Source organism: Fistularia commersonii, chromosome 35, assembly GCF_037954325.1.
Source record: "Fistularia commersonii isolate RoL2024-O1a breed Wild chromosome 35, RoL_Fcom_v1.0, whole genome shotgun sequence".
NCBI lineage: Eukaryota > Metazoa > Chordata > Actinopteri > Syngnathiformes > Fistulariidae > Fistularia > Fistularia commersonii.
Genome location: NC_141318.1, coordinates 9,965,769 through 9,987,779, shown reverse-complemented (window position 1 = coordinate 9,987,779; position 22,011 = coordinate 9,965,769). Strand labels below are relative to the sequence as shown.

Sequence of the window (22,011 nt, the reverse complement as noted above, 5' to 3'; positions counted from 1 at the left end):
CCAACAGTATGTGAATTTTAAGAAAGTCTGTGAAACTGCAACTAAAAAGGCTTTTGTACTTGTGTGCATTCATTTGAGTGTGCATATGTGTGTGCTGTGTGTGTAAATGTGATCAGGAATTCATTAGTTGAGAGGAAGCTCGATGCCGCAGTCTGCTTTCTGTCAGTCTGTCGCATGCTGATTTTTCCCAAGGCCAAGAGGATATCCCTTACACACACACACACACACACACACACACACACACACACACACACACACACACATACACACACACACAAACAACACACACACATGTGCACACACATACTCATACAAACACACACACACACACACACACACACACACACATACACACACGCCAACAGAAAATAGACACGCAAACACACTCATACACACACGCACACACATATAGACACGCACAAACACACACACGTGCACACACATATAGACACGCACAAACACACACACACCAACATACCGATACAAACACACACACACACACACACACCATACATGGAAACAGAGAAAGTGAGAATCACCACACACACACACACACACACACACACACACACACACACACACACACACACACACACCAGATACAGTATAAGTGCATATAAAAGTGAATTTCCATGCACAGGCCCATGAGAGAATATGTTATTAATTTAACATGAAAGACATTACATTCTGTAATAAAAATCTCTAAATGATGAATTCAGTCCCAAAGAGGAGGGAACAGTAGCTTTGTGTAAGGAAAATATGCCAGATTTGATTTAAAATTCTTCTGAAATAACTTAATGTCACATGTTGAACCTGCAATCAATTGGTTTATCATGTTGCTGAAGATGATATACAAGCAAACTAACATTTAAACAAAAAAATATACGTCATATGCAAATATATGAACTCTTCAGAGCCAAGGCAAACAGACCAGATATGCAGACCAGCTATTAAAGCACATTTTTTTCAAACCATATTTTAAAACAAGACTAAACTAGTTTAACATTTATACAACAAATTAAATTGAATAGAGTGGTAAACCTTGACAAAAATCCTCACAATAATGATAATAAAATCAATAATTACAATGCATTATCTCATGGTCTTTTAGCACATTTTCTTCATTGAAAATTACTCAACATTTTATTATTATTATAAATTATTATCAATCTTTATTGTTTTATTTATGAAAAACAAGGTCAGAAAGATACCAGATAACATGATACCAGATAACATCTAAATGCTTTTTCATTATTTCTTAGTGTCTTACTTTGCCAACTCCTTGATCAGTTTCTCGTCAAACATGAAACAAAACTATAAGAGTGATTCATTCATGGACTTTTGCAACCATTTAAATCAAAGTATTCTTTTTATTCCATGTAGATGTTTGAAAACTGTTGTAGCTACAAAATGAAAACATACATGACATTTAAATGTAATAAATGTTCAGAATACATATTTATATTTATGAAATAAAGAAATAATAGTACATTTACCTTACAAAGTGTGCCAGAGTGTTTACTTTAGATAACTGGGATGTGTTCTCTTATTTTAATGAACTTGCAAAGACTGATATGATGTAGCAATTAGACCAAAGAGCTTGTTTATCTGCATCGAAAAAAGAGTAGGAAAGAAATTGAAAAAAACATACCCAAGCAGACACAGAACATAAAAGAGATTTCACCTGGGCTGTGAAACCAATCATTACAGTCTTATTTTAAATTAGATTACATAAAATCACATTTAATCCAAACTTTATTGAAAACTATATGCTGGAACACACTTTATTTCCAATCAGTTCAATGAGCCTTGCTGACATGTATGCTCAAATACAGTTTGTACAAAAATTAATAAGAAAAACTTTTTTTTTTTTTTTAATGAGCAAAGAAAATATATATATTTATTGAAAAAGCAGCATGGATAAGATATTTATCATTGTAGATTATTTTTTTGTAATTTGCTTCATTTAATGAGTTGTATGACCTTGAAATGAAAGTCTGAAATATTGAGGGACACATTGTAAATGTCTAAAATCTATTTTTGTTTCCTTTATAACCTATAAATAGCAGATATCCTTAGATGAATGATTACTTTATAGGTGACAAACAATTGTAAATTATGATTTTCCCTTTATTCAAAAGAGAAAGAAAAGTTAATTGTGTTTGAAATTTCTCTCCAGTAAACAATGAAAAACAAAAATTCTGACAAAACTATTTGTCAAACCAACAATTCTTACTACTTTCCAATTTCAAGCTGTGTCAGAAAAAAGCAGGGTATTCTTAATCTTTTTTCAGGGTTGAGAGCAGAGGGTGGATATGTTTACATTGTCATCTTTGTGTAAAATATGTCAATGAAAGTGGTCACTGCAGAAATGTGGAATGCAAAATGTGGAAAGCAGCACTGGGGCAGAGTCCGGTGCGTGTGATCTTCACCCTGAGTGTTTCCATACACTCAGACCCTGCTGTATCTGCAGACCAGAAGGTCTCTGGCTGCATCTGTACACTTGAAAAGCTGAGTGTGTGTCCACCATTTGTCAATCATGTTGTGCTCAGTCGTCTGCAGCGACTCCAGGCTGAAGGTAGGAATGAATCGTGGGTGCTTACCTCCACCTAAAATGCTGAATTAAATGAAAAACCCTTTTACTGTGCTATATTTAATTCTAATGGAAGGACTCAGATTACAGAACGGTTAAGTTTTTGCAAACATTAACAGGTGAGATTTAATCCTGAAAAACATACAAAAATGAAATTTGTATCAACTCACATAAGCTTTGCTTTTATCCATTGGCATGTCGCACACTTCACTTCATTTCTGAAAATGGGATGTTCCAAAATATTTGACATTTTTTCTGTAATTTCTACGATTTGGAACCTTCTTTTGCTACACGCCTTACGCATTTTACATTAAGTATAAACGAAATGTGAAATATTTTAAAAATAATTACTTTCAAAAGTTTCACATTTAATTTATACGGATTCAATTATAACTAGGTGAGTTGATAAAGGCACATTAATCTACACTGAATTTAAATATCGTAAAAAGCCCCTACGAGTAAATATGTTAGATATGACTATTACAACAATTTTAGCGTCTCTTTTTTTTCTAGTTGAGGTCAGAATTTGCTATCAAAATCAACTCACTAATTTTTGTCTGCTGGTATGACTTCAAGCCATCCTATTCAATTTCTCAGAGAATAAAAAATACAACTGTACATTTTCAGTAATAGATGAAACATTTTGGTAACAAATGACTTATGTCATATGTATTTCATTTGATCTACTTTTTCAAATCATCTACTTTTGTATCAATAAGATCCTTTATATTGAACTCGTAAAATGAAATTACAAGAATTCGCACATTATCTTACTCTTAAAAATGAGATTTAATCCAAATTTGAAAATTAGACATTTTGAAATATTTAAGTAGAATGTCCACATTTCATATTTGCATTTCCTCTATATGCACTTGTGTGATCAATCTCTTAGAAGTGTGATGCCGTGCACACACGCACGCACACACACACACACACAAACACACACACACACACGCACACACGCACACACGCACACAAACACATTTCAAACATAGATCGACATTATTTTATAATATGACCTCAAATATGTTTGTACTTTAATCTAGAAGCAAATAGGGTTTGTTTTGCAACCCGTTTACATGACAAAAATGTAATCCTAGTTTCTCAAAATGATTATTTAATTATGATTATTTACTTGGTACTACCCCGGTTAAAGTTTAGCGGGATTTGTTCACAAAACATTTACCTTGTGACTTAAATGTCTTCCTATTGTCAAAACAAAAACGTCGAGCTTCTGCAAAGAGAAAGACAATTATCGACAGAAAATGGTGGTACTAAAATGTACACATGTTCAGTGCGTGAGTTTTAATCCTATTTAGGTCCAAGCAGGTTCAGTATTTCCGGCTTGACCGTCATATGCTTTCAGGAAAGAATACGATCCGGGATTATTGTTAAAAGTTCCTTAATGACTAAATAGCCCCGATTATCATCTGGGCTCCTGGAAAATAAGCGCTGTGCGCGCGCCACTTTTCTGTCTCTCGCGCTTTGTTCCGCACTGTCGCGACACGTCCGTGTCACTGCGTCACATGACTTTAAATCAAACGATTCTCATTTTATTTTATCTATTTATTTGATCCCGTGAGAATGTGTTTGATATTTTCCCGCTGATCGTTTCTACTCCGTTATGGCAACAATTAAGTCAAATTTCACTCCAAGCATTTATTACTTGTGTAAATACGCGGCTATAAATCAACTTCGGCGCCGTACGCTTTGTCGAAATCATCGGATTTGTTTGCTCGGAGACTTCGGGAATATCCAGACGTCTCAGTTTGAAGTCCTTTTATTGCCTATAATTGGCCGTTATTCACTGTTATTGTCTTGAGCCTGGATTTGATTTATTGCTTTTTTTTTCAAATTGAAACAAGGTCGAGTTCTCCCAACTGGCCCCGGACCAGCAGGCGGTCCGTCGGCAGCCGCAGGCCGCACTCAGCGGCTTGCAGGCCCGGGGGAGGCCGTTTCTGCTCACGTCAAAACCAAAATATAAAAAATATAAAAAATACAGAAAAAGAAATATCATTAAATATTAACTGTTAACAGAGTTAAGCTGGTTTGTGACGTAGATACTCAACATACACGTTTTTGTTTATACACTTCGTTGATACATCTGAAGAATTGATTTATTCTATATTTTAATTTGGATTATCACTGTCTAGTCGATTGGTGGACTGACTTTAAATTAAACAGTGAATGCAGCTTTATATCCCCTATCCTGTTTCTGTTAATATTGTTCTGGGTATAACACTTAAATTGAATAAAAGAATACAGAAAGCAAATCAATGAATCAAACGAAATACATATTTTTCTTTACTGCTAAGCCTACGACAGAGTCACGGTGGGGGTGCTGGAGCCGAACACAATAATTTGCAAATCATTCTAGAATGAAACGTTTCTATTTATATTACAAAACTACTAATAGGAACTATCATTAGTTGATTAATTTTAAAATGGTTTCGTGCTTTTTTAAGGTATCAATTTATATTTTATCAAAACCGCTTGGCTCCGTCTTACACTATTAGCCCAGTTCCGAAAAAAATATTTGAAATTCATTTTCTTAATTCATAATTCATTCATTTTCTCTTAAACTTGACTGCCTCGTGAGCCGTCAGAAAGCAGCCAGTTGATAAAATATATAAGTAGTAGTTACGTTATTCTGTTGTAAAAAAAAATGAATGAATGAACGCATTGATCAATGGAAGAAATGGCTGGTGAGGGTGTCTCGGCTCTGCTGCACGCAGGCCTCGGCGCGGGTAACGAAGGGCCGGAACGGAGGGTTTGTGTCCCGCTGCTGAGGTGACTTCATCCCGTGATCACCGTGATTAAAGCGGGTTAAGTGACTGACCTTCGGTCTTGTGTGTGTGTGTGTGTGTGTGTGTGTGTGTGTGTGTGTGTGTGTGTGTGTGTGTGTGTGTGTGTGTGTGTGTGTGTGCGCGCGCGTGCGCCTTTGACCTGATTGATTATAAATATGATAAATGGCCCATTACGAAATCAGCTCCGAAAATATCCAGAGAGGCGACGTGCACGCGTGCATGTTGGCGTGCGTAAACGCGCAGCAACCATTTCAGCGGCCATGTATTACATTCTTCTTCTCCTTCCTCTTCTTTAGGATGTTGATGCTCCTCAAGAGGCTGAGCGCGGTCTCCTGACAGCTGTTGGGCTTCAGACCCGTCCAACCCCACAAGGACGGCAGTAGTAATCCAACCTCTGCATTCTGGACCCTCATTATTCTCACTCAATAATCTCTCTTCAGATTAGAGATCCTGGATAGATAAAAAATAAATCTCTGCGTTAGGAGTAAGGAAACATATAAATGGATTTTTGTGTAAAACCCTTTTTCTTCTTTCGTTCTTCTAGCAGTTATTCACTAAAACTTTTCATATATCAATAATCATATGGATATAAGTACACATTGATATTTGAAAACAGATATAATAAATTTTCATTTGCCACTTTCACAAATGAATCCGATAAATTCTCTTGAGGTGTGAATGAATGTGTCAACAGTTTAACGTCTGTATATGTGGACCCGAGACTCCTGACAGTTGACCAGTCCAGGATCTACCTTTCCTTCCAGTCTCAGCTCGCACCATCTAAGGCTCCCTCAGCCATCTAAGGTGTAGACAAAGATTTTTTTCGCTAAAACAAATAGCAAAATGTTACACATATGAATAAATAGATAAATACATACATACATACATACATACATACATACATACATACATACATACATACATACATACATACATACATAAATACATAAATTAAATATCAATTGAGGTGGTCAAACCCCTTGAATGATTGTACATGTCATATAGCTTTAAAAGCATACTCACTTCTGCTAAATTTTAGATGCAAGAAGTAAACAACTTATGTTTAATTTATTATTTAAAAGTGGCTAAAAACATATAAACAACCGAATGGCAAACCACCTTCATCCGGAGCAGTTCTTATGTGGGAGTGGGGGTTACTTCAATTATTGCCGAAAGTCATGCAAATGTAGACCCACGTTTTTCGATTTCCACATTGTCATGGTGAATTTGAAGCTATAGAAATGTTAGTTTGCAAACACACATTTTCGGAGGACAACAAAATGTACATGCTATAATTAGAAATGTATTCATATGGTACATGGATCTGAATCAATATGTGTTGCCCATCCTATGATCAATCATCAGCTGTAAACAATGCGACACACACATACAGACACATCATTACACCCACTATTATTTCGAAATTCTTGTTGCACTCTCATCAATTTGACAAAAACAGAATAACTACACTATTTGTGTGTGTTTGGGGGGGGGGCTGTGATAGTTGCAGAAATCCTATTGTTCTTCAAATAATCGCTCATGATGGAATATGCAATGTGCTGTCTTTTTAAAAAAAACAGTCACTTCTGATTAAGTTCTGCCAGATCAGGCAAAAGAAAGGGCTACGTTCAATATTCTTGTTGGGATTTAAAAGAAAGAAGTCTATGAAAATGGCGATTGAAAGAAATAATAACTACAGCTTTGCCTGAATTTCTTTGTTCTTTGTGCTCTGGCCAGATATTAAACAACCTCTGTGTCAGGGGAACTAGAAACGTTTTGTATAAATACAGGCCTTTTAAAATTTACAAGGTCTGTGCTCAAAGAAAGCTATTCAGTGAACTAGCTGCCTGATTATTCACCTTGCTCTGTTTTTCTTTAAATGGGGTCAATTTATTTTAGATGCAGTGCTTACTATTATTTGTACTTTTTGTTACGCTGTTGTAACAATTGAATTTCCCCATCATGGGATCAATAACATCTGTCTTGTCTTATCTCAACAACACGCAATATAAAAGGTCAAAATATATATGGCCTTTGAACCATGATGAGCTTGCGAAATGTCTTAAAAACAAGTTATGGTGTGCAAGACAGGGTAAGATGCTTTCATTTTGCAATAACTACATTTCTACATTTAGCCATTACCAGCAAGAGGTAATTGTTTACGGTTAGATAAACACTACATGGAGATACAAATGTTTTATTCTTTGAATTATTTAGTCCCCAACAGACCCCCCGCAAAAATTAGGCAACATTAAAATGCATTGAAAAAAAGATTAATTAAATACACAGAAATACACAGCTATGGAATTATGGTGAGTAAAATACACTGTACTCTCGGGGCCTATTAAAGCAATATTGCAACAAAACTACCATACATGTATGCAACATCTAACATAAACTTGGGAAACTGATGTACCTCTTTATTGTAAGAGACCATAAGTGATCAAAAGGTGCTGCATTCTGCTGTAAAAAAATATTCAGCCATGTTTGTTTGAATTAATGAAAACTTATCACAAAGAAAGAAACTACAGCTTTGAAAAACAAGATTAAACTTCATGTACATGAGTAATCACAATATCCATAATGGAGCTGAAAACAATGGTCACTTATATCTATGAGTAATACAGTCTTAGTTAATATCATACTTAATCATTTACTCGATATACGCCTCTAGATTAGGTGATAATTCTTGACCTTATCAGCAAATTTAATTAAAGCTTTTCTAGCCAGCAAAGTCATGCCACTTAAAAGTTGAAACAACTGATCTTATTACACACTTATACGATGTCCTGCTCACACGGTGATTCAGTTATTTGTTGATGATACCAGAAAGTATTTTCTAATGGAGGGGAGGTGGGAGAATTGTGCTGCTATTTGTGCAATTCTATGTACAGAGAGCAGTGAGTACTCTTTGTGTGTCATGGTATCGTTTAGATTTCAGTCAAAATGTATACCAGATCAGCAGAAGTAACAAGTCAGACTAGGTTCTCGGTTCTGGGTTCTAGAAAGAATCAGGAAGATTGACCAACAGAGAGACAGGTGATTAAACCATTTGGATTGGGTTTGGGTGACTCACCTACTCAGTGTAGAGAATAAAAGAGTTCCTGGTGAATTTCAGGCCAAAACACTATTCAGTGAACTTGTATCGCTAAAACACACTACACTACACAGATACACTTTTGTGTTATTAGTTAGAAGATCTTTAACAGCCTGAGCTTATAATAGAAAATTTCCATCAATCCATTCAGAGTAAAATTCTGTGTTGAAGAAACCGTAGAAACCATACAGTCTTCTTCTGCTTCCTCCTCGGTGATTAGCTTTTTTTATCATAACCACCATGACTGATCAACTTTGAGTAAGTAAATCTGACATTGGCTTCAACCATTTTTTTTCTCTCTCAAAGTGTGCATGTTGGCATGAATGGCTCCATTGTAAACATTTTCATCAGTGTGGAAAAAAAGGGTCACACTCGATTTAGAGATTAAAGATATCCTTTGTTTGTCGTTTTTCCTTTGTTTTGTCGCCTTTTTTTTTTGTTGTTTCACTCAAAAAATATAATAAACTGAAAAATAAAAACAGGCAAACACACTGACTCAAACGCTCATTTGAGGAGACTTGCACAACATTCGACTTAATTTGGAGTGGATTTCCTCATGTCTACATACATATACATAAAGACAAAAACCTCAATTATTATGGTAAATTTCCAAAAAAAAGGCTGCATATATATTAATAAAATATATTATTTATTGCAAATATACTGTTAGGATAACTATCAAAAGATTGATTATAAAGAGGGGAAAAAGGCAAAACCCAAACCAACCTAGACAAAATTCAATGACTACAATTAATATAAGTGATGCAGTAGTTTGGGGACAAGGTTAACTGTCTTTCAGAGGGCAAAGCAGTAAGGGGTCAACAGAAACATTCATGGGAAATAAGAGTTCACCATGAATTATTGCTTCTTTGGGTTACAGGCTGGGAGCTGGTAGTAGAGTACACGCACACGTACACACACCCATACACACACACGTTTCTTTGAGTGGCTTTGCAAGGATCAAACAGCAGGATACTTCAGAAATGACACTGATGTGGACAAAGGAGGCTGCTGCATAAATAAATTAAAAAAAAAAAAAAAAAAGGGGTCAAGCTCTGAGGTTGTAACCCAGTTTTCAGCCTCGTTGGTGCCATAGTGGCTAGTGTTCCCAATTGTGAGTTGGCAGTTTGACTCAAGTGGTTGAATGCAGAGGGTCTTTTAACCAGCTGAACAACATGAAAAAGTAAAGTAAAATAAAAAGGAAATGACAAACTGCAGTGATACGAGCTGTAATGTCTAGCACTGGGTTCATAGAAAACTGGTGTGGTGTTGTTATTAACATCTCATTTATTACAGTCATTTGCATTCTCAGCTTTTGAAACGTACATCTACATATTTTACCTCGTGTTTGATAGAAACATGCAGGAAAATCATGAAATTGATATGCTGAAAATAATTGTATACATAATAATTTAATACATACTACATTAAATTATGAGGGTTATGTGCTGTATATTCCCCTGTAATTATGTGAAAATGGAATTTCTAATAGTGGGAAAACTTTTTTGTGATGTGTCACATAAAAGCCTTACACAGCACATGTAACTTGACAAGACTATTATATGAAAAAATATATGTAATGCTGAACATAAATTACAGAATGAAAGACGTACATGTCACAGAGCATAATAATAACATATAAGTGTGAGTATATATCAAATATATATATATTTAATATATGTTATATATTTAATATATATATATGTATATATACACGCATGTATATAGATATTATTATCATACTCTATGACATGTACTTCTTTCATTCTGTGATTAAGTTCAGCATAATATATATATATATATATATATATATATATATATATACACACATATGAAGATTTACTGAAGATTTGCAAAATAAAAAAAAAAAATTGTTTCTACATTGGATCGATTTTTCAGGTTTGATGTTCTACTGATGTTTTTACAAGCCAATCCTGATCATATTTGCACCTTATGTTGAAAGACGCTGTGGATATAACTTCACCTTTTTGGAATGGTCACCATTACAGGAGCCTGGACTGACATCCATGTCTGGGGTTATGTCGAGACAAGTAAATAAAACGTGGGATAAAAAAAACTCGATAAAGCTCATGGGCTACCGAGCACAATATAGCATTCTAAATCTTCAGTTTGTGTGAAGGGGAGTCACTTAGTTGTCAGTGAGTTAAGTCCTATCGAGAGTTTTCTTTTTACCCATAAAGCATCTCTGCACCACTTAGCTCAGCTGGGAAGGGTCAGTCCAAGTGACAGAGTGAGAGGCACAATGTGAAACATCTCTCCACAGCTGGTTAACAGATGCTTGGAGCCGACACACACGTATGACCTTTCCCTCATCTGGATACGTCTAGTTAGCAGGACATAGCTAAGATAGGGCGTAAAGATTTTACGCTAGTTGAATACCTGCCCTGCTGAACCACTGTAGATTTGCAATCACTGTTTAGCTGATGTGTTAGTTTCAGATGAAAAATTTCAACAGCTATTGTGGTGAATGGGGCCAGATGCGTCTTCTATGTTGATTGCGTTTTACCAAGCGTGATATGTAACTTCGGTGCAAAGATGTAGCTCCAAAATTTGGAAATGATTGATGAATCCAATCTGGCGCTGATTTAAGATTTTTGAGGACATTGCTTAATGGATGTGGTTTTTATTTGGCCCAGCCCCCCAAAAATCCAGTATCCAGTAACCTCTAAATGAATGGCAAGCCAGCTTCAGCTGTTGTTATATATATATATATATATATATATATATATATATATATATATATATATATATATATATATATATATATATATACTACAGTCGTACCTTTTTAAGCAGTGCATCCAAAACACTTTTGGTTTTCCAAGTTATTCCATTACTATTCTGCAGTGGTGGGCCATCACAGCCTGCAAGGGCTTCTCTGCTGGCCAAAAAGAAAAACTTGAATCACAAATGTTAATTATATTTTGTCCATGAATTCTTATTAAATAATTCCAAATGGTCTGTTCACTTCCTTTCATAACTTTTCTCCTGGTTGTGCCGCAACCAGACATGCATTTTCTTATTAAAGTATTTAACCAATTACATCTCAGCCATAATCTGTTGCCAGGCAGGGTCGGGGAAGTGGGGGGCAGCACAATCAGTTCTGCTAGCCCTTTAAGCAAAAACTAAGTGTTGTTACTTCAACCAATCAGATTTTGAGTTGGCAACATTGAAGCCTTCTTGCAGGCTACAGGAACGTCAGCTTATTCACACCCTCTTATTGCATAGTAAGAGTGGACAAGTGTATTAGCGAGAAGAAGCTACTAGACAGCTGCGAACAGAAATATAGTTGTGCTTGTTTAATCTTGGCATTGACAACCCACAATGGCTGCAGGAGGATAAGAAACATATTTAGTTACTAATTTATTGTTCAAGCCATTTTCTTTTCGAAGAAAAATTTGACGTAGTAAAGACAGGTCGGGAAACTCCTAAGCTAGTGAACCTGTCACAACCAGGAGAGGATTTGTCACATTTTTCTAGCCACGAACGACGACCGCCTTACAGGCTCCGGGGCACACTGCAATTTGTATTGCTGGGAGTGCTTGGAGGTGACGCACACGGATAAAAAATAGCTGAATACCTGAACTCTTTTTGAGGAGAGAAAGTAAGATGGATTTTGTCAACAAATGATCAGAGTTGTTGGTGAGTAAAATGCTGCTATTTTCCCTAAATAATACTGCAAGTTTATAAGGTTATCATTGGTGGTTTTTATGTGTCGCAGCTGTTTGCTATAAAGGCATTATAGTGGCTACTGTCCGTTTTTTTTTTTGTGTGGCTCCCGCCACGGGACCGGACTTTGTTGTCCCAGTGTGTTCAGATTTCACTCAGGGAAAAACGTCATAATGGTCAGGAACTGATCAAGCAAGAATGGTTTATTAAAAGTCAGGAAATACACTAACGTGATATCCCGGGCAAGGATGAATGCCACCCTGAGAGGATCGCTCCCCCTCGCTGCATACCTGCGGAGACGAGTCCGGCGGATGTGCAGGTGAGGGGGTTCTGGCGGAGGAGGTGCGGTCTGTCGAGTTTACTTCCTAACAAGGACTTGTTTTACACACTCGTGGAATTTGGGCCCTTGGGGTGCCGGGCCGCGCCCTGGACAAAGCCGCGGGGTGCGTGGTCGATTACGCGCGGGGGGTGCTGTTTATGGTGTTTTTATAGCCATAAACCAATTATTGGAGGGTGGATTGATTCGGAGCACGACTGAAGGCATAGGTGTAAAATGCAACGCCCGCCACTGCTACACTGCATCCTCATCTGAGGTTCCTTATAATTTGCAAGAAAATACATCAATACATCAATACATCAGGACAAAGCATATCAGGTCAAGTCAAGTCAAGTCAAGTGAGATTTTATTCATACAGTGCCAAACAGTCTGTATGTTGGACTATATACGTCCTATGTAGAGGCTTTTAGTGTACCTGTCAGTGGTAAAATGCTACAATTACAACAATCTAGGTGGAAGCAATACGGATTCACCCTTAATGTGAGTGTTTATAATATGGGAAAGCCATTTACATTTTATAAGGATGCATGGTCAAAGGAAAATCAGCTGTTGTATATGACTGAGCTACTTATTGGCAAGTGAAAAAAATAAAGACTTTCATCATTAGATTTAACTATTAACATGTGAAGAAAACACATTTTCCTCAAATGATGACATTTTATTTTGCTAAATATGCTTTATGCCCAAATATGATTACTATTTATGCTTATTTCAGTTCTACTGTTCCCAAATAGCCGAGAGACAACATGCATAACAAACAAAATGTCAGGTCACAGGAGGATGATAAAAATGACAATAAAAATTCAAAGAATCCTGCTCCAAAATAATGTGAAGTGCTTGTAAAAGTGGAACAGATGGAGCTGGAACAAGCTGTTTTTGGTGTTTTAGAATAGCGCTGGGGATGAAAGTTAAATATAAATATCCACTTCCTTTACTTGCAAATGACTATCAGGAGGACAGTCTCTGTCCCGCCTGAGATTTGATACTTGACTAAAAATGAATTTTCTTTTCTGTTGACTGCCAGGACACCTAAGGACAAGCAGGCCATACTGACTTCAGAGGAGAACAGCAGCTAGCAGGATGCAAGGTTAGATGAGAGGGAAGGGATGGTTGAAGCCAAGAGAACATAAGCTCTGTAAACGCACTAGTGCCAAACTCCCCATTTTTCATCAGTGTAAAGAACAGTCTGGATCTTCCAGAAAAGCCTCCTAGAAGTGGAAACAGTCTTATTCATCTTAACTCAATAACTGCTCCTTACGGCCTTTAACCGCCTGTGTTTGAAGTAGCTTGACTGCAGATCCCCATAGTCATATAGTGTTAAGATTCCCTTTGTATCTTATCCTAATGTGGCTGATAATGACATTCACAGATCTATCAATATCAGTGAATGTTCCTAATTAGAAAATGTCCACGAGAAATTACACTGATCAAAAGAATGAAGGGAACAGTAAAATAATACATCCTAGATCTGAATGAATATAATATTCTTATTAAGTACTTTGTCCTTTATATAGTTGATTGTACTGACAACAAAATCACATAAAACTTATCAATGGAAATCAATGTTATTAATCAATGGATGTCTGGATTTGGTGTCACACTCTAAAATGCAAGTTGAAAAACATATTAACGTTGATGTAATGTCCTTGAAACAAGTCAAAATGAATCAGTGTTACTTCCTAAGTGGACAGTTTGATTTCATAGAAGTGTGATTGACTTGGAATTACATTGTGTTAAAGTGTTCCTTTTATTTTTTTTTTGAGCAGTATATAGATACAGTAGATCTGATCAGTTTGTTGTATCTGTATTGCCAGTTGCACACCAACCCTGTTTGGATGATGACATACGGTTGAATAAAGGTTATGACACCAGCTTCAATATCTCTAGCTATCACTGGAAAACTGTGTCAGTTACGGTTAGGGATTTTTTTAGTTAACTGACCAAAAACTCAAAGACTTACTTGTCAATCTCCATTCAAATAAGCTAACAATTTTTACATAGTTTTACTTGGATGTTCTCTAGGTTTTGGGTCCAGCATTGATTTTTTTGATTTTTTTTTTAACTAAAATTGTACCCATTTTCCAGTGTTTCTCTTTTTTTGCAATAAGAAACTAAATCAATTCTCTCTAACTAACGTCACATGATGATGTTGTATTTCCAACATTAAATCGGCATAAATTGTGTTATTGTTCTGAAAAATTAAGATACATATTTTTTTATCCAAAAATTGGTAGTTGCAAAAATGTCAGTCTATGGGCTGAACTCTGTATTTTATGTGTTTGCTAAAGGTGCCGCACATCTCAGGTTTATCTTCATTGTGTTTCGGAGTATTCAGTATCAATCCATAGAGTATTATCCGTCCATCTTCTGCCATTTATAAGCCGGGGTGCAGGGGCAGCTGCCAGAGAAGAGAGGCCAAGACTTCCCTCTCCCCACCACATGGTCCAGCTCTTCTGGAGGAATCCCAAGGTGTTCCCAGGCCAGCTTAAAGACATAGTCTCTCCAGCGTGTCCTAGGTCTTCCCTGTGGTCTCCTCCCAAATGGACATGCCTGGAATACTTCCCCCGGGAGGCCTCCAGAAAGCATCCTGACCAGGTGTCCGAGCCACCTCATCTGACTCCTCTCTATGGGGACAAGCAGCAGCTATACTCTGAACTCATTTAGGCCACATGTATCGGAAACTCATTCTTTTGGTCACCACCCACAGCTCGTGACCATAGGTGAGGGTAAAAGTGTAGATCGACCGGTGAATTGAGTTCCTTTTTCACCATGACAGACCGGTACAGTGTCTGCATTACTGCAGACGCCACAGCGATCTGCCTGTCGATCTCCCACTCCATCCTTCCCTTCCTTGTGAAGAAGACCCCAAGATACTTGAACTCCTCCACTTGGGGTCGAACTTCTTCCCCAACCCAGCGTGGGTTCTCCACGTGTTTCCGGTTGAGCACCATGGTCTCGGATTTGGAGATACTGATCCTTATCCTGGTCACTTCCCATTCGGCTGCGAACCGCTCCAGTGAGAGCTAGAGATCATGGCCTGATGAAGCCAACAGAACCTCATCATCTGCAAAAAGCAGAGACTCGATCCTGCAGCCACCAAACTGGATCCCCATATTACCCTGGCTGCACCTAGAGATTCTGTTCATAAAAGTGATGAACAGAATCGGTAACAAAGGGCAGCCCTGTCGGAGTCCAACCCTCATCGGAGATTAATCTGACTTACAACCAGTGATGCGGACCAAGCTCCGACACCGGCTTTGTATGGTCCCTCACCTGGGACCTGTTTGCCCTTGATGAACCTTCCAGGGGCATAAAGCCCCCGAAAACTCATCTCCCAGAATTACTGGGATGTGCAAAACCCTCGCACCATGATAAGGTGGAAGCTCGAGGAGGGTTTATTAATAGTCTTCATAATTTAATATAGTTGCCTCTGTTTTTACAAATAAAAACGTTTGATAGAACATCCAGGTAGGTTGCATCTCTCGTGTCCCTCTCCATCTCATAGCTAATAATTATTTTGTTCATTCACATCATGCTCAACGCTCACCTCGTTCAATTTCCTCCTTTCCTTCCTGCCTGTGATGAAAACCTAAGCTAACAGCTCTCTGCTGTCCCGGAGCTGCACCAGCAGCAGTAAATCTCCCTGCAGATGAACACAGAAAGACAGGGAGAAAAAGTGATCTAACAATGATCGTGTCCTCATGGTTATTCTGAGCTAATAAATCTTCATCGAAAAAGTCTCTGCTCTGGGCTGCGTGTCTCTGCCATCTGTGGCCAAGTGTTGCACAATATCTGACAAAGAGCTGAGATGTGGGCAGCACAGAGCAGAACCCCTGGACAACAATATGGATAACAGCTGCTTACCAAGGTCTGAATCCAAACATGAAAAACTTGTTTCCGTCAACATTCTGAGTCTGGATACATTTGCCACCGTTGTTGTTCTTTCATTCACTCTCATGTTTTGGGTTGAAACCTTTGGGTGCAATTTGCTAAATAAATTATCCCATGGTTCCCTTGTTAAACTTTATGTATGCAAGAGCAGACAATTCATTTTAATTCAGATTAGTTAGGCTTCGCTTTGACTTACTGTCGGTCTATCTCATATTTGATAAGATATGACTGCAGACATAATTAGGCCGATTTCAATGGTCAACACATCAATACACCTTAACTAAAGGATTGGCCAATTTGAACCAGCATCAATAGTCTGATTGTTGTATCCCATTAAATATGTATAAAAGATCAAATAAATATTAGAGGGCAGTCAGTGATTGCTGCTAGCTGTTGCTGAGCGAAATGCTTTTTTCTGAAATTCTCATCTAAAAAAGATTTTTAATTTTCATAAAAGTGATCAAAGTCCAAGAATGTAAGATTGAAGACTCCCTCTGCCATTTTGATGTGCAACATTGATTGCATATTATAGAAGACAATACTCCTACATACTGTATTATTTACATACTAATCATCTTCTAACATAGCAGTTACCCTTGAATTTTGCAAAAGAAGCATATAATGGTCAAGATCTGCAGGATATTGTGACAAAAACGATGAAACACATCTAAAAATCAACGAATGTTGTTGAGTAATTCTAGGGACACATATTGCCGTGATGCTACTGAAGTCAGATGCATTGCGATGTGAAAATGCAGAGCAGGGAACCTTCATGGGTAAATTAGTGTGCACACACCACATCTGGGGTGAATTATTTGTTTTGCATTTTTGGCCAAAAAGCAGAAGTTTCCTCCTGATAATGTTCCACAGGATGGTGTCCATGTTCCTCTGTGCAACGAAAACCAGACAAAGAATATCTCTGATGCTTATATTGACTATACATGCTACTAATCACATGACGGAGCTGAGGCTGATACTTGTGGCTAGCTGCGTTCGGTGAATGTTAGCAAAGGGAAATCGCCCCCCGTTTGTATTTTCATAGTATACCAGCTTCAAGGTGATCCCCACAGGATAGCAATGCTAACTTTGTTGTTAGAAGCCTGTAATATGATACATATAGTAATTACCCAGACCAAAGTGAGTGAGCCTCACATACATGCTCAACAAGCTAGCTGCCCCTCACTGTCACTTACCTGTGTGACATCACAGAGGTAAATAGAGGGCTGATCATGGCCGAACACTTAGCAGGCAAACTAGCAATTTCATCTTGTCCTGATCTTTATTGCCATTAATACATTGTGTCATTGCTGTAATGATGCTTTGCAGATAGATGGTGACAGCTGGAAACCTGAACTGCACTATGTTTATTTGTATGCAATTAAAATTTAGATACACCAGAAAGCCCCCAATGGAAAATTACACCTTTTTTAATGTTTTACTGATGTATCATTTAGTAGATTCATTGGAGGGAATATTCAATGATGAAATACAAAAAAAAGATGTAATCATTATCTTTTTTCTAATGAAAATATTATTTTCCCTTTCACTTCAGGGTGAGAACCAAATTCTTTGAGTCTGAATGATAGTAATTAAAAAACAATTCAAATTGCTGTATGTAATGGTCAACATTCGTGTTAAAATCAGCTGTCAAGCATCAAATATGAATCTCCTCCCATGGAGAAAGAGGAGGAAAACAAACATTATAGTACCTTCACAAAACTACAAAATACTACAACATTTAATAACAGCAACTGTTATAATCAATCATTTTGAGGGTTTAAGGTGCTGCATTTATACAAGTTTGATTCCTTGTAGTGTAGTGCTTCGTTATTGAAATGGAAAAACTAGGCATTGAGATTAAACTCCATTGAACAGTTTCAGAGGTGTGAATGTTCTGTGTGTAGGTCAAGTTTTTCAGTGTCTGTTGTTTCTTGATGGTTTCAATAAACAACAGAGAAGACACCATGTCCCCTTTTATATATATATGACCCTTCTCATATTTTTGGTGCATATTTATGATAATTGATATTTTTGAATTATATCCTGATGAAAAATTGGAGGGAAAAATTGTGGTATTGTGTGGTCATGCCATTGGTAGTTTGAATGTTGGTGAATTATTATTCCGATGCTTTCCATTACGTTTGCACTCCTCCTGGAGCCAATAAAACTGGCTGCTTTTGGAAAGTCTTGACAAGTCCACACTGGGGTCGACCTGTTCCAGCACAGCTGTCAGAGTGTTTCAGAGGCATTTTGTAAAAAGGCAATATTTATTTCACATTCTCTTAGTCTTTTCTTTGTTCATAATGTGCTTTAATCTGATGTTACTATAGGGAATGTCCACCAGGTACAATCAAAGAAAAATGTATTTTCCCTGTAAATACTGTTTATGCATGTACTGCTCACTTCTTAACATTATTTTGAGAATTGTTTGAGTCAGTGCATCTTCCAACTTTTTCCCCAATGACAAATATCTCTGTATAAACGTTTGTGAGACAATGTGTAAATAATTCTGCATGACAAATGACATGTATGGGATGGTCATCTTGTGGTATGCTCTCAAGACCTACAGTTCAAATAGCAACTAGCAGGTTAGATGTAACACCCAAAAACTATAATACCAAGTAAAATATCAAGTTCAATTATGATATTATGGTAAAATTGGAGTGACAATATTACAAATTTTATTACACAAACATATTTGGAAAAAGTTATTTGAAGTTGTGCTTGTCATCCAAAATCCTGCATGCTGAATTGGTAATTGCATTAATTAAGGCAAAATTCAATACAGTGTGATTTTAATGTGTAACTAAAACAGTGTACAGACATATCAGAATTAATCCTAACCATGTTTGTAAGTAAATGGAAGCACGCCAGCCATTTGCCACGAAAAAACTAAATCCAAGAGTATCTTGTCGTGTTGAATGTTAAATCTGGAGGGCTTTTAAGAGCATATGAGCAACATGCTTTGCAATTCTCAGTTTGATTCATCACAGATGAAATGAAAAGAATCCAGTCAAATAAGTGATGCTGAACAAACCCTTCTTTTATTTTTTTCTAATTAAAGAAATACAACTACAATCTCACATTGGCGCTCAAAATATAGTTATGGTGCTCTTTGGCGTAATGAGCTATTAATACCAATGTAATAACACAGAGCACTCATGGCTATGGACGTAATTATCTTGTGGAAATTTTCTGTCTACAAAGAATCACAACATATGTTATGAAGGAAATCGAGATGACCTGGGAAAAACTTTCTCAAACATTTTCGTATTGTAAGTCTGAATGATTTTTTTTTTTTACTTTTGAAAATGTTGTAATGTTGTCATGATGCAGTCATTATTTGCACAGGTTTAAATAAAGAAATAAAGTCAAATAAAATAAAGCAGGACTGTTGAATCCTTTGAGTGCAGTATTCATTTTTTAAAATGCAGAATTGACAAATGAAAAAGTTTTGCATAGAAGAAGAGGATTAGTGGTGTACAATTTGAGTAGACATTACTTCTTGACAAGGTTGAAGTGAAATTAGTCAATGCAATGGTCAGGTTTTATCTTAATTTAACTGAATGGTTAATATTCCCGATATTATTAATATTCCGATTTCAGTGATTTTCTTTGTCTACAACACAGTAAATAAGTTTGGAAATAGCACTAGATTAGAAAGGTTTTATCTGTATCTGTCGTTGTTGTATTTCTTTTGATCTGTTACTCTCTGATCTGTACTCTCAGCTCCACAGTAAGCACAGGGCCACATTTAGAGATGCATAGCCAGTCACGTAAGTCATTATCATATCATAGAAAAATAAAATAAAACTGAGGTTTGAATGAGATATTGTTCACACATTTATAATAACATGAAAGGTAAGTTAAGCTGTCAAACAGATGTAGGGGAGTGTGAAGGTTGACCACATTGAAATATACTAGAAACAGTGTTTATTAACCGAAGCTAAATGAACCATGAATATTAATAGCACTTATACTTGAATAAGAATAAGAATAAGAATAAGAATAAGAATAAGAATAAGAATAAGAATAAGAATAAGAATAAGAATAAGAATAAGAATAAGAATAAGAATAAGAACAAGAATAAGAATAAGAATAAGAATAAGAATAAGAATAAGAATAAGAATAAGAATAAGAATAAGAACAAGAATAAGAATAAGAATAAGAATAAGAATAAGAATAAGAATAAGAATAAGAATAAGAATAAGAATAATTAACGTAAATATATCTATTATTCTTGTTATTGTTGTTGATGTACTACTATTCGCAAGAGTAGGAATAGTACTGGTATTAGCTGTAGTAGTAGTGTTAGGCTATCGAGTTTTGATAAGTTATTTATAAACCAAAAGTCTATTAATAGAATAAAGAAAAAGAATAAGGAAAGCTAAATTATAACAATGGTATAACTTTATAAGATCAAGGGTTATAACAGCACTCACTCTTTCTGACAGACAGTGGCACAATGATCTGTTAAACTGACCTGCTAGCCTGGCTCAAGGTGAAATAATATTTCAGGATCTTGCAAGAAATTCCAGGATGGACCAGGAAGTACAAACCTCTGTGAATTCAAACACACTTTTTGGCCACTCAGCTGCAGTCCTTCCACTGCGTGGTAAATCAAAGCTTCAACAGGGGAAGGAAAGTTACCCGAAACCACAGGAACCACCTCCTCCAAACACAAGAGGATTTACATGGTTTCTGCTTTGTGTCTGTGTGCCTGCCGCTCCATCCTCTGCCCGCACTGCTGCCTGTCAGCCACCTTTCTGCATACTTGGTAAGCAGTGCCAAACTACTTCACAGAACACCTGATTTTTCATCTCCACACATCTACTTCATTCTTTGTGTTATTAGAAATATGTTTTGTAGTTGCATTTATTTTCTTGCTTAAATTCATCAAACTGTGAGCTGCCTTCTGTTGAAGTATGGCATGTATTATTATTATTATTATTATTATCATTATCATTATTATTATTAATATTATTATTATTATTATTACTATTATTATTATCATTATTGTTGTTATTATTATTATAGCTGTTGTTCATTATTTATTTTATGTTATATTGATGTTAGTATTGCCATTGTCCATAACATTATAACTTTGTCTCAGTGTGAAGTGGAATAAATTTTAAGGTACTTTTGTTGACACTATAATTCTGCGTGACAATGTATTTTACAGGTTCCTTTTTTTTGCAAATATTGATTTGAAAGATTATTATTATATTATAGATTATATAGATTATTTAAAAAATATTTTTGTTAGGGGTGTGAAATCAAATATCACTGCTATTCTGACCAAGCAATACATAAAGACAATCTGTCTTTTTCTGGCAGTCATATAGAAAATACCTTTTTCTGTCTAAAATTGCAAAATTGTTGTCAATGATCTGAAATCTGCAAGCAGCGTTGAAATCTCTAATGTCAAAGAAGAACATGTATATATTTTGATATTTTTTTGAATTTTATGACCACAAAGGCTTTTAAATGCATTATTGCCTACCTTTACAAGTCCTTAAGGAAAATTGAAAGCCTTATGTTTGTTGACAGTCTGCACAGACCTTTTTGGGTTTTGTCTGTCTGCTATTTTATTTTT

General features: G+C 36.3%; 1 long non-coding RNA gene across 1 annotated transcript in view; it reads right to left on the bottom strand.

Annotated features, from left to right (window-relative positions):
• Positions 1–21,038, bottom strand: part of LOC147214096 (uncharacterized) — a 41,153-nt gene extending 20,115 nt beyond the window's left edge. Inside the window, exons 1-2 of the long non-coding RNA XR_015104447.1 lie at positions 20,899–21,038; positions 16,072–16,167 (exon numbers count right to left, since the gene is read on the bottom strand). This is a non-coding gene — a long non-coding RNA (uncharacterized LOC147214096). The remainder of the gene's footprint in view (positions 1–16,071; positions 16,168–20,898) is intronic.
• Between the last annotated feature and the right edge of the window lie 973 nt (positions 21,039–22,011).